We start from the raw sequence: 19,967 nt of genomic DNA on the forward strand, positions 1-19,967 counted from the left end.
ATATAAAATAACCAGACAAACAAGGCATTTAAGCACATAATCAAGCATACAATTCAATCATTACCAACCAACCCTGAGCCGAGCTTGACACTGACAACAAGCGTACATGTTCAGTCAATCTCCAGGAACCATAAACCTTGGCTCGCACTGATACAAATCTATAACACCCTAATTCCTTAGATCCATTACTAAGTGAGTTTAAAACATGCAATTAACTCGCTAATCGAGGGTTTAGGTCAAAAGTGTAGCTAAACTATAATAAAAGTCATAATTTGAAAATGTAGTCATTCACTAAAAATTATAAAGCATTAAACATTTGGGATCCAAAAATACTATTTAGAAATGTTTACAACTCAAAAATATGATTAAAGTCGACCAAACGACAAAACTAGGTTTAATACAAACATCTCCCAAAAATACCCCCGGCCGTGGAAGCCAGGCAGACCAAACATGTACACATCGCTTCACGCTCTCCATACTCATGGTTGGTCGACCTTCCCCTTGCCCTTACCTGCACCATAGAGCACCCGTGAGCCGAAGCCCGGCAAGAAAACTCCACACAAGGAAATAACATATGCATATCTATCATTCAGCACATAACAAAACTGTCAACAGGCTAAACACATAACGACCATGCCATCCCAGGCGCTTTACCAGGCCTTGGGATCGCAATCTACACCGTGAGGATATCCCAGGTATCCAATAGGGTCTCACCCTGGCAACTCGCACTCCATGTGCTTAACGTTGCTCCCGGCCCCTTGCCGTACTCGACCCTTGTCATTCTCGGCCTTCGCTGTTCCCGGCCCTTGCCGTTCATTCACAAATATGCACACATAGCATAATTAGACAAATACTTAAACACATATAAACATAATCAATGGGGCTACGCCCTGCAACACAATCATATAGGGCCTTGCCCTGCAACTCAAACCATAGGGCATCGCCCTGCTCTACGAGTACAACCGTTTTCTTACCTGTGTCCCGAGCTTTCCGAGCACCGATGTCTCGAGCACAGTCCCCTAGTCTGAGCCTTGCTGAAAACCTAGTCACAACGCATCAACAACATACATCCATCAAGTTCTAATCAATTAAATAGCTTTGGGTTATAATTCTAGTCTCCGGGACCTTGAATTCTATCAATCCGGGTGATAAAATCAATCCTGATCCTTAGCTTTTGGATTCCTGTGCCTAAAACCTCCTTGGATTTCGAAAAATCACTAAGCACTGCAGCCCCAAGAACCCATGCCGCAAACCGCCTCAACCAGAAGCCCCAACCCCCAAAACAGGCTATGCGCGCCGCGACCCAATCCATGGTGTGTCGTGGCCCGCCTTTTTTCCTGGCCTCCAAAGTGTTCTAGAGGGTCGCAGCTCAGAAAGAACAATGTTGCGGCCCAACCCTTCGAACCCAGAAAAATTCTCCATTTTCACAACTAAAAGCAAGCCAATTTACCCCAAAATCAACCCAACAATCCAACTTAATCTCCATAGTGGCTCTACTATAGACTCAACAACAAAACCTAACAAGAATTAACCCCAAACCTCATCTAGAAACTCAAGAGTGATTCACTACCTAGCTCACATGCATAACGTTGAAACACCAGCAGAAACTCAACATAATTAAGATAATTAGGTTCTAAAATCCTTACCTCAACTGATAACTTTTCCCTGAGCTAATCCTCAATCACAGCCAGCTTCAATTCCTTTGATAGCAAGCCCAAATTCTTTAACTCATCAAAATCTTCAAACATGAGAGGGAGAAGGGAGAGAACTGAAGGAGAGATAGAGAGAGAGAGAGAGCGATGTTTGGGTCGGTTCACCAAAATTTCTGAATGCTTCCTTAGTTTTGTTTTATTTAACTTAAGTCTCTAAGGTTACCTTCAAGACTCGGGGTACCAAAAACGTCCCCAAGGGAAAAATGGTAAATTTCCCCAATATTCCCTCATAAATGTTCTAACCTCAAATATATCTCCAAATATTTATTTTCATAACCCGATAACCTAATAAAATATCTAATGCTTGAAATACCCCTCGACTTGCCCCGAGTCGGGTATTCGACCCTGTTGTGACTTTCTAGCTAAAACGCTCCCTATGACTGTCTCGGATCCTGCAACACAAATATATCACAATATTCACAATAATCACAAATATTGCATTTATAGCCCTCATCGGACTAAAATTACAAACATACCCCTAATAACCACATTGGGCCCACATGCATATTTAATTCACCTAAACATGCATTTCTCATCACATACTCATCAAATTCACATATTAATATGATAAATCACTTATTGCCCTCTAGGCACACTAATCAAGGTCCCAAGCCTTATTAGCAAATTTGGGACGCTACATCTTGGGAACTCGGTAGTATAATTGAGTGGGAGTGTTAATCATAGATATGAACATCTATGGTTTCTGATGAAGAAGTGAAACGATGGTTTCCTTTTAGTTTGGTTCAAGGTATTAAATGATATAGATCTCATTTCAGAAATTAAATTAGTTTACTGAAATATCATTTACAAGGAACTAAGTGTTTTAAGGATAAAATACAATGAGGGGTAAAACGATATTTTAGTCCCATCTCATTGTAAACCGTCTATAGAGGATTGAGTGACAATTATGGTTGTAACAATGGATAATTAATAGCGTATCTATATTTTTTATAGAGCGTTCTACGAATTGAAGAGTTCAATTTCGGGTTTTTAGTGGAGTCACGAGGAATTAATAAGTTAGTAAATTTATTTGTTAGATTTATGATAACTTATTGGAGCTTGATTTCATAGGCCCATGTTCCCCACTGTACCATGGATAAAACCATCTAGATAGTCTCAATTAATTGATTTAATTATCAATTAGAATTATCGAAGTTGACAAGGTCAATTTTGGATAGTTTCCCAAAGTTATGTAATTTTGAGAAGAAAAGAGAATTTAGGGCATATTTATTAATTAAGATAAATTTGTATCTAAATTAATAAATAAGTTTAAATCAATATTCAAATTATAAATAATTAATTTGATAAAGGATTAAAATAATTATTTAATTAATTAAATCAATATAAAATAATACAGGACTTGATTTTAAGTCCAATGGGCTTATAATCAAATGACGAATTTCACGGGCCTAAAGCCCATGATAATTTTGACCTAGGGCTGATTACTAGCTATTATTTTATTTATTTTTTAATTAAATAAATGACCTATACGAGTCTATAAAAGGAATGTTGAGAGAGAGTTGAAAACACAAGTCAAGTCACAAGTTGAAACACAAGTTTCTGATAGGTTTTAGATTCTCTCTAAACATAAGCCCTTTCTAAGCCTCAATTTTGCCATCTATTCTTCTTATCTCTATATCTATCTCATGTGTTGAGAATTTTCCACTCTAGTCTAGGTGATTCCAAGGATACTTTGGAAGACTGTGAAGAAAATTGAAGATCATTTCAGTTTCTTGGTAATACTCTACGACAGAAAGGATACAAGGCTTAGAGAAACTGAAGTAAGGACTCATTCATTCCGATGCGTATAATGTAAGTATTGTTATCATTATTTCTCTTTGAATTCAATTTTAGAAACATGTTCTAGGTTATCTCATATTAATTTCTTTAATATTAGATCTACTTGAAAATAAATAAAGATCCTGTATAAGTTTTCCTAACAACTGACCTCAGAGGCTTTGGTAATCTTTATTTTCACACATGAACATGTTAAAAAATGGAATTATTTGATGTGTTTGAATAATTGGATGGATTTTCTTATTTTTATGAAGCATATTGACTTTGTGATTATTAGCAATTTTTAGGTTTTTTTATTGTATTTTCTATTCCCTTAATTTTTATATATGCTATATTTTATGTAAAACATGTTAAAAATTAATTAGATAATTGTTTTGGTTTGTAAAATTGCACAAAAAAAATTTCCAAATTTTTTTGGCCTGGTTGCCCATGCGTGTGCACATCCGTGCACACACTCGAGCGCACCACCCTCCTGCGCGTGCGCACCAGCGTGCGTCCCCCTCCTTGCGCGCGTCCCTCCAGCCATCCGCGCGCACACCACGGCAGACAGTAGCCTTGCACCCGCACGGTGAACAATACTTGTCACGGGTACTGTTCATTTGAATTCTTTTATTTTTTTTAATTTAAATTAAAGAAATTCAATTTTTAAAATTAATTATTTATAACAAAACAAAAAATATCATATTTATTTTATCATTTAAAATTGTTTTTTTAAATAAGATATTTTTGTTAGATATTTTATCATATTTAAATAATTAGATATTTTCTACAAATATTCGAATTCAAATTTAAAAATAGACTAACAACTTAATTTTAAATCTTTTAAAATATTGAAATATTAGAAATAAGATATCAAATATTTAAGATATTTTCTTTTAAATACTTGATCTTTTTTATTAAATCTTTATTTGAAAATATAAATATCTGTTTATTCTATAGTTTTTAATATTTAAATTATTTGAAATTTGAAATTTGTTAGTTAGATATTTTTATGGATATTTGAGTTTGTTTAGCTATTTTAAGATATCTTAGGGTTGTTATAACTATTAATATTTTGTTTTCTTAATGGTTAAAATATTAGCTTATGGTTGTAACAACACAAGATATTTTTTGAAAAACAGTTAAGATATTGATTTTAAAATTTAAAATTGGTTAAATTTTGAAAAATATCATTATTTTCAACCAATTAATAAAATATTTTTTAATAAATGGGATTTAAATTAACTTTGGTTAATTGTTGATGAATCCTATTTAAATTAAATTAAGATTTTTTTTCAAATTAACCTAAAACCAAGTTGATTGTTGATAAATGGAATTTAAATTAACTATTGTTAATTGTTGATAAATTTCATTTAAATTGACTCTTTTTTTTTGTAAAAAATTAATTAATTTGAATTTTTGATAAATTCTAGAAAATTTATAGAATTGCACATATAGTAACATGATTAGGCCCATCCAATTATAACATGTCTGTTTGCACTATATGTAGTATTTTTGCAATTGGGCTTAGATGAATATAGTGACCCATATGTTTGTTAGATATATGGATTTCACCAAATAAAATATTCATAAAATGATAGGTTTTATTTGAGCCCATTAAAAAATGTAAGGTTTAAATGCCCATTTACTTTGCATGACTATAGTGGACCTATCAACTAATAACAATTAATAAAATGAATGTTTAAATTCCTGTCTTTTGGACCTTGTATGGAAGTTTGGAAGCCTCTATAGTGGGAACGACATACTGGACCCAACCCTCCTCCATACAAGCCCAATTGTTAAGGCCCATTTACCTGAGTTGGACTTAATTGTATAGGTTCATTATATTAATTAAACCTAAATATTGATTAGCAACAAATTAATTATAGTTGTCGAAACAACATTTTCAAGTAAAATTATTTAGCGTGAGTCACGAATTTCTCTCTGGCCATGGCGAGGAGGCGAAAATCTGTGCAGAAGCTAGTTAAGCAAGATGCTATGCTGGAGCTCCCTTCATCCAAAGACGAAGCAACAGATCAGAATCTGACTGGTGAGAATGTTGAGAATGGTGGTGATGAGCAATTAGTTACTGGTATCCCTACGATGGAGGCCGGCACTAAAGATCTAGATCTTCCTACGGTGGAACAATTTTCTGAAGCTACAGGTATGGGTTCAATGACGTGGGCTGAAGAGGTTGAGGCTCAGTCATTTCAAGAGTCAGCTAAAGAAACGTGGGCCCGATTTAGGGAGTCTCTTCCTTCATATGGGTGTACGAAGCTACATTTCATGAAGCCAATTCAAAAGGATGGTCAGATAGTTGCTCAACTGGATGTAGATGACATCGAAGTCGAAGCTTCCTACTGGAAATCTGCTTTGATTTGTGTGGTGATTGGTGCTAATCCTCCGCTAGCAGTATTTGAAGGATTTATCAAAAGGATTTGGGGAAAACTTGGAATAGAACATGTGGCTAGAATGAATGTTGGTTTTACGATGGTAAAGCTCAAGGATGAAGCAACGCGAGATCTAGTTTTGGAATCAAGGGTGATTCACTTTGATAAGAAACCAGTAGTCTTTTGGCCCTGGACGACTGATATTGGTTCCTTGAAGTCAATTAAATTGGTAGCAGTGTGGATCAGGCTTCCTGACCTTGGATTACAATATTGGGGAGTAAACTGCTTGAGTGCTCTTGTAAGTACAATAGGAAGGCCTATAATGATTGATAAGATAACCAAAGATAGATCTATGATTAAATTTTCTCATGTTTTAGTGGATATGGAGATTTCTGAAACTCTTCCCCAATTTATTAATTACCTCAATTAGAGAGGTCAAGTTATGGAGCAATAGGTTGAGTATGAATGGTTACCTACGAAATGCTCACGTTGCAAAAAGTTGGGACACACGATTGCTACCTGTAAATTTGATTATGAAGCAGTTTGGAGGAAGAAGGATACTAAGAAAACACCTGAATCTGATCCTGCTGAGTCTATGGAGAATGCTACTATCCAAGATGCTGCTCTGGTAAATTCTGCTCAGTCTCAATCGTAGCAGATGGGAGTGTCTCAACCAGGTGAAAGTCCTAAAGAACAAGTGTTGTAACGCCCCAACCCCAGGGACCGCTACAGTGCACATTGCAAACAGTGGTAAACTCGCTAATCGAGTCATTTGGCCATAAACGTGTAACTAAGTATGATTAGCGGTTTAGGGATTAAAAATTTTGGTTAAGATATAACGTTTCATTAGAACGTCTACTATATACGTTGGGATCCCAAAATATAATTTCAGAGTCCATTACAAGAAAGTATTTACAACAGGCCGTTCTAAGCGGCAAAACAGGGATTAACCCTAGTTCCTCTTTCAAACCTCGCCCAAGTATTGGTCGAGCAGCTGCATATGTACATGTCAGCACCTAAGCTCTCCAACTCAAGGATGGTCCAGCTTCCTTTTGCCTTTACCTGCACCGAAAAGCACCCGTGAGCCGAAGCCCAGCAAGAAAACTCATATGCTCATGAACAGACATATCATGATATCAAATCATATCAGGCATGCCTAGAAAACACAGCTTTATTCAAGCATGCAAATGAATTCAAACAATGTTGGGGTATCTAGGATAAGAAATCCTGCCCTTATGATTGGAGGACTATCAAGTCAATCCTAATCAGATGAGTGTCTCAACACTTGAGGTTCTGGTAAACCATGCTGAGTGACGAACAAGAAAGTCACTACGGGGCTCAGCACCCAAAGCCATGCATATGATGATCAAAATGATCATACAGAGCTCACAGCTCTGATAAAATGAGTGAATATCACTTGAGGTTCTGGTAAACCATACTGAGTGACTGCCCAACAAGTCACTAGGGCCTCAGTGCCCATAGCCGTGTAACGACACCGTTACCTAGGCTTTCCTGCAATGGCTCCTATCAGATGAGTGACTGACAAGCACGTCACTGTGGGGCCAGTGCCCATAGCCATGTGACATAACAGTCACGGGGCTCGCTGGCCCTGGCTCTAAATGGCTAGCCCTTGGCTAGACAAGCGCTTTTAATATTCATTGAACTTGAGGTCGGTTCGGCATTAATGCTCTTTAAGTCATCCAATGCAGAAAGTCGATTAGATCTAATCTTTGTTGGCTTGCATGGAACACGCTAAGGCCGTCCTGACTAGTGAATCAGCACAATGTGACCAGTTCCCAGTACCACTGCCGAACGTGACTAGTGAGTCACAACTTCACAATTGATACTGACACCTTTGCCAATTCTGACTAGTTAGTCAGAGCCATGCACAAGTAAGCAATGCTATCAATATGTCATTTATCCAAGAGTAGAACATTCAGCATGCTTACCTAATAGTTGTGAGCATAATATTGATCAAGCACAAACCCAGAGACTCAAACTCTGACCAATCCCATATTCATCATTCATGGCATGCCCTAATCACATGTTTCTCGTGCATCACATGCATCACACTTAATCATCCAGCATGCATCAATAATAATCATATGCAAATGGGCAAGATTGCTAAGCATTCATTATGCTATCAATGTTTACACCATGCATGCCACACATGGGGTGCAGTTTTCTTACCTTGGGTCCAAGCACAGGTTACCAACAAATGAGCCACAAGCACGATCCCGATCCCAAGCCTCTAGTGATAACCTAGTCACAACCACAAATGGTGATCCAATGAGTTCAAGTTCTAAAACCAATCCTTGAACTAAAACTTAGCCTCCAAGACATCAATCCTCACTAATCTGGGTAGTAGGAATGATCCCGAGGCCTAAAACGATGTTCCCGGGGTTAAAACACGCAAACGGGCTCAAAAGCCTGCCTAAGCCGCGGCCCAGGAACCTTGAGCCGCGGCCCCTAGCACAACCTGAAGTAAGGGCCGTGGCGCCCAATGCATAGGGCCGCGGCGCCCAGCAGGAACAAATTCCTACACCAGCTTCATCGAGCAAGGCCCGCGGCGCCCAAGAACAGGGCCGCAGCCCAACTTCGGGGCAGCCATTTTCCTTCGCTTTTAACCTTTTAAAACCTCCCCAAAACATGTATAAACATTCCCAAATCATGAAATCAAAGTTTCCAAACTCCCCAATGGCCCAAACCACCAAAACCTGAGGCTCAAACAAACTAAAAACTCAACGATTCACAAAATCCAATTCAAGCTTAAAAACTTTCAAAAACTTAAAACTTAAACTTGAATTACCTCTGATTGAGTTGTTTCCAACTAAATCCTTCGGCTAATCCAATTCTCCTTAGGATTGCTATGCCTTGATCCTTGCTTGATTCCGAGTCCTAGAACTCAAGTTATCTTTGAAAATGCGATCGGGAGACGAAAAGGGAACTTTTAGGGAGAGAGAACGTACAAAATGTTCTTTTTATTTTCTTAAAAGGTTACTTCAAGCTTAAGTAGCTTCCAATAAAACCTAATGCTCGGGGTCCCAGAAACACCCCTGGGGACATTATAGTCAAAAGTTCCAGAATTTCCCCTTGGTCTTACTAACTCCCAATTTATCACCAAATATTGATTCCCATTACAAAATAACTCAGTAATGCTCTAAATACCCCTTGACTTACTCGAAGTCAAGCGTAAATCCCGTTGTGACTTTCCCACTAGCTTACCTCCTAGGATCGGCTTGTGCTGGGTAACCCTGGCATAACCAGATAATAACAAAGCACCACGCCCATTTCACATATATGCTAAAAATGCCCGAAATGGCCAAAATATAAAAATCACCCAATTAATCACAAATGGGTTCACATGCACATTTAATACACCTAACACATGCATATCATCATTAAATAGCGTAATAAAGCAATTATGGCCCTCCCGGCCTCCTAATCAAGGTCCTAAACTTTATTAGGAAATTTGGGGCATTACAAGTGTGGTCCTATCAGAAAAAATATGGGGCCCTGAAACCAGCAAACCAGTTTCCACTTCAGCAAACCAAGAACTCTTTTAATGTTCTTCAAGAGCAGCAGAAGGTATTGATTAACTCATCCCAGAATTTAGACTTGAATGGAGAACTACAACATATTGAGTTGGAATGTTAGAGGTTTAAATAAGAAGAATAAGCAGATGTCAATCCTAGATGTCTGTCGTTTGAATAAAGTTGGAATTGGGGCTCTCCTTTAAAAAAAAATCAAGGGAGAGAAACTCAAGGAAGTTATGTGTTCTACATTTGTTGGTTGGGATTATTATAGTAGTTCGAGCTTGGAGGGTAGAATCTTATTGATTTGGAAGGCTAGCTGGGTTCGTATTGAAGCTATCCAAGAAAATGACCAATTTTTCCATTGTAGGGTTCGAATATGTATCACTAATCAAGAGTTTTGTCTTACTGTTGTGTATGGTTCCAATTAGTTGGAGGCTAGGCGGTCTCTTTGGTATGATTTGGCTCATTTGATTTTCCTAGTTAAACCTGGGGTCATCTTAGGTGACTTTAATGTAGTTTTTGACCCTAATGACAGAATGGGTGGGAGGCCTATTTTGGTGAAAGAACTAGAAGATGCTAGATAATGGCTTGACCTTGGTTTCGTGGAAGAATTGAAGATAATGGGATCTTACTATACATGGTCTAATAATCCGGAAGGGGGAAATTGCATCTACTCTAAGTTGGATAGGGTGTTCTCAAATAAGGACTGGTTGGACTCCTTTCCTAATGTTACTGCTGTTTCTCATTGGGAGGTGGTATCAGACCACTGTGCTATTCTTCTTAAGCAAATAACAGTTAAAAATGAGGGAGTTCAATCTTTTCGTTTCTATAATATGTGGACTTCTTATCCTCAGTTCAGGACAACAGTTTTGGCCAACTGGTCCAAACCTTTAAAAGTAGAGGGATGTGGCTTGGAGCAGGTTGTTTGGAAGCTTATCCGCCTCAAGCATGTGATGAAGAAATTAAATTGGAGGGTTATTGGAGATGTGGTTAGTAACTATGAGAAAAGTAAAGTTCTTTTTCAATAGGAAAAAACTAACCTCTATAATGACCCGAATAACAGATGTTTGTGTGCTAAAGAAAGTGAAAATTTTCTGAAGTTTTAAGAGACAGGAGAAACTTTATGCCAGTTTTATTTCTCAAAAGAGTACGATTGATTGGCTCCATTTTGGAGATGAAAATTCCTCATTTTTTCATGCTAGTTTGAAGAAAAGAAAAGTTGCTAATAGGATTGTGTCCTTTGTTTCTGATGGGGGTCGCGTTGAAGATGACTATCATAAGGTTGTCAATCATTTTTTACAGCATTTTAATAATTTCTGTAATGCCCTAACACCAGGGACCATTACGGTGTGCCTTGTAAACAGTGCTAAACTCGCTAATCGAGTCATTTGGCCAAAATCGTGTAACTAAGTATGATTAGCGGTTTAGGGATTAAAAAATTTGGTTAAGATATAACGTTCCATTAGACGCCTATTATATACATTGGGATCCCAAAAATATAATTTAGAGGTCTATTACAAGAAAATATTTACAACCAGCCGATCTAAGCGACAAAACAGGGTTAAACCCTAGTTCCTCTTCAAACCTCGACCGTGGTGGTCGAGCAGCTGCATATGTACACATCGCCACCTAAGCTCTCCAACTCAAGGATGGTCCAACTTTCTTTTGCCTTTACCTGCACCACATAGCACCTGCGAGCCAAAGCCCAGCATGAAAACTCAATATGCTCATGAACAGTGATAGCATGTCATCAAATCATAAGGCACACGCCTAGTAGATATAGCCCTAGTCAAGCAGGCAACAAATCCACGTAATGATGGGTATCCAAGATAAGAAATCCCGCCCTCCTGAGTGGATGACTATCAAGTCAATCTTAATCAGATAAGTGATTTAACACTGGTGGTTCTAGTAACCATACCGGGCTGGTAGCCCTGAATAAAAGAGTGACAGTGGTACAAGTCACTAAGGTGGGTTTTGTTCCCTTTATAAATAAGTTGTAACGCCCTGGATAGCCAAGACCGTTACACTGTGTGTTTATAAAGTGCTAGACTTGCTATTCAAGTCATTTAATTTAAAACGTGTTACTGAAACTATAAAGGAACTAGGGTTAAAAGATTTTGGTCTCAAAAGCCACACTTTTCATAAAGAAACATTATCTGTTTACACAGGAGCCCAAAAATATTAAGTTTCAAGACCGTATACAAAAGTCATAAGGTTTAGATACAATAACAAGCCATATTAAGGCAAAACAGGCAGTTAGGCAATCCCTTTCCTCATCCACTCCTCGACCATGGCGATCGAACAGCTGGTTATGTACATTCAACCCCGCAACTCTCCATCTCAGGATTGGTCCAGCTTGCCCTTGCCTTTACCTGCACCACGTAGCACCCGTGAGCCAAGGCCCAGCAAGAAAACACAACAACAGAGCATAAGCAACCAACAGACAAATCAATATCTCATATTGCATCACATATTCTCAACCATATAATCATCTAGTATAATCAAGTATTCAACACACTAACATATTAACTCATATCACATAACATCTCACAAATGATAACTAGGGCTAGCGCCTCAGGCCGCTCCCTCCGTAATCCCACTGACTCTGGCCCGCTTAAACCGAGCTCAGTGAATATTAAGCTGTCCTTGGCTACCAGTGGCCAAGCCGCGCCCTGTACGCAAATATTGTGTTCGACACTCTTAGGCCGCTATCACATGTCCCATGGCATGATACCATCATTGACACAATACAAGTATCGGGAGCACTTATTCCCATCACAATCATATAACCAGGTGCAGTTTTCTTACCTTTCGATTTGCTAGCTTTGATCACTTGACTCCTTGAGCACGATCCCTTTGGAGCCCTAGCGCTCACCTATACACAACCATAGGCCAAAGTCATCATCAAACCTCAAGTCCAAAACCTAGCCTCGGGGCTAATCCCGAGCCCCCGGGAAGTCCTAGTTACACCAAACAAGGTGGTGGAACCAAAACCCAAACCCTTGGTCAAAAACCCTTGCAAACAACCCTAAAATCCATTTCAGAAGACAGGGTAGCACTGTAGCGCTCATGGGAGGGCGCTACAGCTCTACAAACAGAAGCAAAATCCCCCAGGAAGCTTGGCCTAGCGCAACAGTGCCCAAAGGCTAGCGTTGTAGCGCTAGTCACAGACAGACAAACACCAGTTTTCCCTTCCTGCGATTTCCTCGAACCAAACTCAACCAAAACCTCTCCAAACCTTTACCAAACACAAAAACAACCTTATGAACAAACTCCACTCATCCTAAGCACCCCAAATACCTAGAACTCAAGCACATGCATCCCTAATCTCAAAATTCACCATAGCCACTTCTAGACATTAAAACTCAGCAGAAACCAGTTAAACATCAAAGTTAGAAGCTTAGAATTTATACATTTGGTGGAATTTCGACCTCAAGTTGCCTCTAGACCTTCTTGGCTTGCTCTTCCTCAACCCTTGGCTCCAACTTTCCTAAAATTCCCCATCAACACAGCTTTGATATCTCAGCTAAAAACCAAAACCGAAACTGAAGAAACTTACAGAATTTTCCCTCAAGTGTTGGTGAGTTCCTGCTAAACCTCTGCCAATTCCTCAAACCTAGCTTAGGAACCTTGATGCTCAACCTAACCCAGCTCTCCTCTGAGCTTTGCTCCAAAAATCCTCAAGAAACTGATGAAGGAAGCATAAACCGTCCTTAGAACACTCTTTCTATTTTCTCCCTTTCTTTTTCTTCCTTTTCCTTCCTTTCTTTTCAGACTACTATAACTTTCTACAATCTCCACTAACATAAAGCCTTAGTAACACTTAACTCCTGTAAGCCAAATGACTATTATGCCCTCCCTATTATGTCTAAACCCTTCAATCCTCTTAGGGCATTTTAGTCATTTTACCCAATCCCTGCTAACTCCTCAAGCGTCTCTAATACTTCCCGCTTAATTCCCGATACCTAATTAATCACCAATAATATTCCTCAATGTCAAAATAGACTCCAGTATACTCACTAAATTCCCATTTATACCCATAGGCTCACCCCGAGCCGGGTATAAATTCCCGCCTTGATTTTTTCGCTACTTTGCTCACTAGGATCGTCTCGAGTCACAGATCACAGATATATCCACATAATAATGTGGTCTTGACAATTATCACATATATCAATACAGTTATGCCCATAATAGCCAGAATTACAGTTATGCCCTTCTAACCTAATCAGGGCCTACATGCTTACTAATACACATAGTCATGCATCTTAGATATTCAAATAGTCATATAAAATGCTTTAAATCATAATCATGCATCTTAATCATTAAAGTCACACATAATACCCATTATGCACTCCAGGCACACTAATCAAGGCCCTTAAGCCTTATTAGCGAATTTGGGTCGTTACATAAGTGATCCTTTCACTAGCTTAAACAAGATAGGTTCATGGTGATTAGTCACCAACATAACCTTCCTCATGACCCTAGAGTCATAACTATGGAACACTGTTCCCTAGCCATGTGACAAGCAGTCACCTAGGCCTTAGGCCCTGGCTCTAAGTAACTAGTCCTAGACTAGCCAAGTGCTTATAATTTTCATTGACCTTCGGGTCGGTCTAGCATTAATACCCCATATGAGTCATTCAACACTGATATTGATTAGATCTAATCTTCATTCGGCCCTGCGTCCTCGACGCTTATGCTGTTTCTGACTCTTAGGTCACTAAAACACGACCAGTGTTCAACCCGTTGTGAACTTGACTAATAAGTCACAACTTCACAAATGGATCTGACACCATTGCAGATTCTGACTAATAAGTCAGTGCCACACACAAGTAAGCAATGCTACCAAACATAAATCATATGTCAAATATCTGAACATAGGGCATTCAGCATGCTTACTCAATAATTACTAGCACAATTAGGATCATTCATAAACACAAAGGCTCAAGTTCTGACCAATCTCATATTCAATATTCCCGGCATGCCCTAATCACATGTTTCTCGTGCAACACATGCATCACATTTAATCACTTGACATGCCTCAACAATAACCATGCATGTCACACATTTAAGCATCCAACATGCATCAAGAATAACCATGCATGTCACATATACACAAGGTGCAGTTTTCTTACCTTTGGTCCAAGCACAGGTTACCAATAAATGAGGCACAAGCACAATCCTGATTCCAAGCCCCTAGTGATAACCTAGTCACAATCATGATATAAAACCTCATCAAAATGAGTAAATAAATACTTCCAAACCCAACCCAAGCCTCTGGGACATCGAAACCCACTCAACTAGGTAGTAGGATCGATCCCAGGCCCTTAGAGTTAAGTTCCCATAAAAAAAAACTCATTTCTGGCAATTTTTCCCTTAAGGGCAACGGCCCTCCATGGATCATGCCGCGGCCCACCCCCCTGGTAGAGCCTATCACCACCTTCATCAAGCTAGGGCCGCGGCCCAAGCTCGCACCTGCCACTTTTCCTCGTTTTTCCACTTTCAAAACCTTCCAAAAAACTATCCAAACATCTCCAAATCCCAAAATCAAAGTTCCCAAACATCCCCATGTTCCAAAACCCATAAAACCCAAGTCTCAATTAAATAAAAAACTCATTAAAACACAAAATCCAAATCAAGCTTAAAAACTTTTAAAAGCTTAAAACTTGAATTACCTCTGATTGAGTTGTTTCCAACTAAATCCTCCGGTTAATAAGCTTCTAATCTTTCCTAGGATCGCTATGCCTCGATCCTTGCTTAATTCTGAGTCCTAGAACTCAAGTTACCTTCGGAAATGCGACCAGGAGACGAAAAGGAAACTTAGAGGGAGAGAGAACGTACGAAACATTCTTTTTATTCTTTTAAGAGGTTACTTCAAGCTTAAGCAGCCTCAACCAAATCCTAACACTCGGGGTCTCGAAAACACCCCCGGGGACAAAATAGTCATAACCTCCATAATTTCCCCCTGATCTTACTAACTCCCTATTTATCACCAAATATTCATTCCCATTACCCAATAACCCGACAATGCTCTAAATACCCCTTGACTCACTCCGAGTCAAGAATAAATCCCATTGTGACTTTCCCACTAGCTTACCTCCTAGGATCGTCTTGTGCTGAGTAACCCTGGCATAACCAAATAATAATAAAGTACCACACACATATCACATATATGCCAAATATGCCCGAAATGGCCAAAATATGAAAATCACCCAATTACTCAAAAATGAGTTCACATGCATATTTAATACACCTAAACATGCATATTATCATTTAATCACACAATAAATCAATAATGGCCCTCCCGGCCTCCTAATCAAGGTCCTAAATCTTATTAGGAAATTTTGGGGCATTACAACTATCCCCTCCTTAAAGAAATTTCGTCCTCGAAATTTATCTAAACTGCCGGAATATCAATTCCACACAGCTGATCCCAATTTTGCCAGGTCATTCCTGGACCTCACTGTTTATGTAACATACCTCAACCCAAAGTATAACTTTGTTCCTCAGAACCTTATTCTTCCTGTCTTATATGATAACTTAGTCTCAATCCCCCGATTCTCATAACTCAACTCATGAGTTTCTTTCAACCCATGTCCTCAGCATGGAAATACAAAAGACACTGTATATACCTGACAGTGCGAAAGATAAGGTCGAACCAAAATCAACCTAACCAGTCCTATCTAGGACTCAAATTGTTCTCCTACTCTAGAGCTCAACTTGCCCTTAACTCATCACCCCTTTCCACAGTGATACTTCTAAGGAAGATACAATCTTCTACCTGGAACTCTATGTTCCTACTTTTCAATTTAACAAAACTTTTCCATTTATTCTGAGAAGTGAGCATCCAAGCTTCACCCTCTAATAATCTCAATAGTCCCCTGAACCAACTCAGGATCCAGATATATATATTAACTCATTCATCTTACAAGATGTTCTTCCAATAATAATTGGATAACCCTCTCTCTCTCTGATTTACCATCGATCTGAGAGTAATAAACTGTACTGAATTCCATCTATATACTCATCGCCTTCTTAACCCTTCCAAAACCTGGAAGTCGCAATAGAGTCTTCATCTGATAAGATAGACCTTGAGTTTCATGAAGGCACTCTATCCCTCTCACAAAGAGATTTGAATACTGATCAGCTGTACTATTTACTCATCCTTACTGATAAAAATATACTCACATGGACTACTGGTCCACAATGACTCAATGCCAACTTATACTGGCCCACTAACCTGGGCAATCCCACCGCGAAACCCATCGCGATGTCTTCTTATTTCCATTATAAAGTACTCAAAGGCTACAGTGGCCTCACCGATTTCTGACCCTCTGATCTGACCTGCTAACAGGCTAAGAACTTTACCACACATTCCATTACATCCCTCTCCATCTCAGGCCGCCATTATAAAGCTTTCATATCATGTTACATTTCCATAATGCCTAAATGAAGAGAATAGAAGAATAGCATGAGATTCATCTAGAATCTCCCAATTACTCTCGGTGTCCATCGGATTCCAAATCTGATCCTTATACCATAATAAATTCATGCCTGAAGCTGTACAACTCTTAGCTAATCCAGCTAAGACTTTCCACTCAATCTTTCTTATCTGTGGTTCACTTAGTTGTTTTCCTTTTAATCTTCTCTGAGATAATAATCTCAAACATAATACTGGCCACCTGGCCCACCAGAAACTCTACTATAGTTCAGTTCAGATTCTTTAACCAACATATTGCTTAGGCAATCACTTTTATCTGCCACTGAGATGTCATAGCAACCCACTAACTGGTTTTGAACTGCAAGAAGACTCAGAACTATTTCCCAAGGCACCTGTAATATCCTTACCACCCAAGGACACTCCTGCCCCTAAGGCGTTCCTAGACCTATGCAAATCTCCGCAGAGAAAACACTACAGGTCATTATCCAAGACGATCACAAATCCCATTCAAATAAACCTTCGAATGCTCTATTTATTTGATTCACCAAGTCAACTCAATGTTAACCAATTTCCCAAAATCATAACTCAGCACTCCCAGTGCCCTTATCTGATATAAAACAGTCTTATACATATCCTTCTCCCTGATCTCTAGCTAGTAATAACCAGATCCAAGATCCACCTTAGAGAATACCATCTTACTCACTAGCTAAACCTTTAATTCTTACAACTCCATTGATTTATTCAAAGCAGTGCCCTAAAATCTGTTTCCATTCCTGCCACCAATCCAATCACCATACTATCTCTCCATATAAAAGAAACTCTGGAAAACCTCTTGGAAACACATCCAGAACTCACGGACTAATCTAGTCTGTTCTGGCTCCACTGGCACAATCTAAATGGTATCCACCACACCAGCTAAGGGTTCTATGCATCTCTCTGCCATACAATTCTAGCTCTCAATATAGATGTCACCAGCATACCAAATCTATACACAGTGCCAAATATGACAAGGCTTTTGTAACGCCCTACTACCTTAGAGCCGTTACTAAGTGAGTTTAAAAACGTGTGTTCAACTCGCTAATCGAGGTTTTAGGTCAAATAGTGTAATTAAGCCATATACAGAGGATAAACTCTAGAAATAATTCCATTTCATTGAAAGTCATAAAAATTTAACACCTGGGATCCCAAAATACAGTTTAGAAACATTTACAACATATAAATTGAACCAAGTCGACTAAACGACAAAATCTAAGTTTATTTACAAACATCTCCCAAAATCCACTGGCTGTGGCAGCCAGGCTGGCCAAACATGTACATACCGCTTCATGCCTGCTACACTCATGGCTGGTTGGCTTTCTCCTTGCCCTTACCTGCACCACAGAGCATCTGTGAGCAGAAGCCCAGCAAGAAAACCCATAACAGATAACATATGCAAATCATACACCAAGTACATAAACTGGCCATCAATAGGCTAAACACATACAGCCTAGCCGTCCCAAACGCTTTACCAAGCTTTGGGTTCGCGGTCCACACCGTGAGGATATCCAGGTATTCTTTAGGGACTCGCCTTGGCAACTCCCACTCCACGTGCTCAACACTGCTCCCGGCCCCTTGCCGTACTTGGCCTTGCACTCAACGTGCCTAACGCCGTTTCCGGCCCTTTGTCGTTCCCGGTCCCTGCCGACCTTGGCCTACACTGTTCCCGGCTCTTGCCGATCATTCACATAATTACATTCATAGCATAATAAACAAGTATAGAATACGAGCAAATACAATCAAAGGGCTATGCCCTGCAACTCAAACACATTGGGCTCAGCCCTGCGTACAAGCTCTATGGAAACAAGGGTTTTCTTACCTGAGTCCCAAGCTCTCCAAGCACCGATGTCCAGAGCACAATCCTCTAACTTGAGCCTCGCTGAAACCCTAGTCACAACACATTAACAATATCCATCCATCAAGTTCTAATCCATTAAATAACTTTGAGCCATATCTCTAACCTCCGGGACCTTGAATTCTATCAATCTGGGTGATAAAATCCATACCGAGCCTTAACCATTGAGTACCCAAACCTAAACACCCTTAAAAACACAAACTGGCACTAAGAGTCGCGGCCCTTCCCACAAGTGCCGCGGCTAGCCTCGAAACAGAGGCTAGCACCTCCCTGCAACACACACGGGCCGCGACGCGCACAACAAGCGCCGCGGCGCGCCTCAAGCTTCTCGGATTCCCATGGCCGCGCACGCACACAGGCTGCGGCCCTCACCTCCAACCCAGAAATCTTTATAATTTTCCTACATTTTTCCTCAAGCCAATTCACCCAAAACTTAGCTAACAATCCTAGATAATCAACACAAACATTCCAGCTCAATATCAACATCAAAACCTATCAAAACCTGCTCCAAAACTCAACTAAAATACCCAAGAACAGATCAAGTTCCAATCACATGCATATCCTAAAAACACAGCAGAAATTCAAGCTTAATTCCAATGGTTAGAGCTTACCTTTGTTGAGTTTAGTCTCTGAATTTGATCCTTAATCCTCAAGCTTTTAGCTCCTAAGATTTCCCAGCCCAATTCCTTGTTTTAACTAGCATCCACCAGAATTTTCCTTAGGTTTGTCTTAGAGAGTGAAAGAGAGAGGAAGATGAGAACTATCTTCACCTGGAAGGAAAATGAGTGTCGGTTTCTACAAGCCTCTAAATGATTCTTCCCTTTGTTTTATTTAACTTAGTCTATGTGGTTACCTCAAGGCTCGGGGTACCAAAACGTCCCCGAGGGCAAAATGGTAAATTTCCCCAATTTTCCCTCCTAGACATTCTATCCTCAAATATATCTCCAAATATTTATTTTCATAACTCGATAACCCCATAATATATCTAATACCCAAACTACCCCTCGACTCACCCCGAGTCGGTTTCTCATCCCTGTTGTCACTTTCTGGCTAACCGCTCCCCGGGACTGTCTCGGATCGTGCTGCACAGACATATCACATATATATAACATTTATCACATTTATACCCCTAATATCCAAATGGGGCCCACATGCATATTTAACTTAACTAAACATGCATCATTATCACATATTCACACAAATTCATATATTAGCATATTA

The sequence above is a fragment of the Humulus lupulus genome, chromosome 5 (assembly GCF_963169125.1).
Source record: "Humulus lupulus chromosome 5, drHumLupu1.1, whole genome shotgun sequence".
NCBI classification, from domain to species: domain Eukaryota; kingdom Viridiplantae; phylum Streptophyta; class Magnoliopsida; order Rosales; family Cannabaceae; genus Humulus; species Humulus lupulus.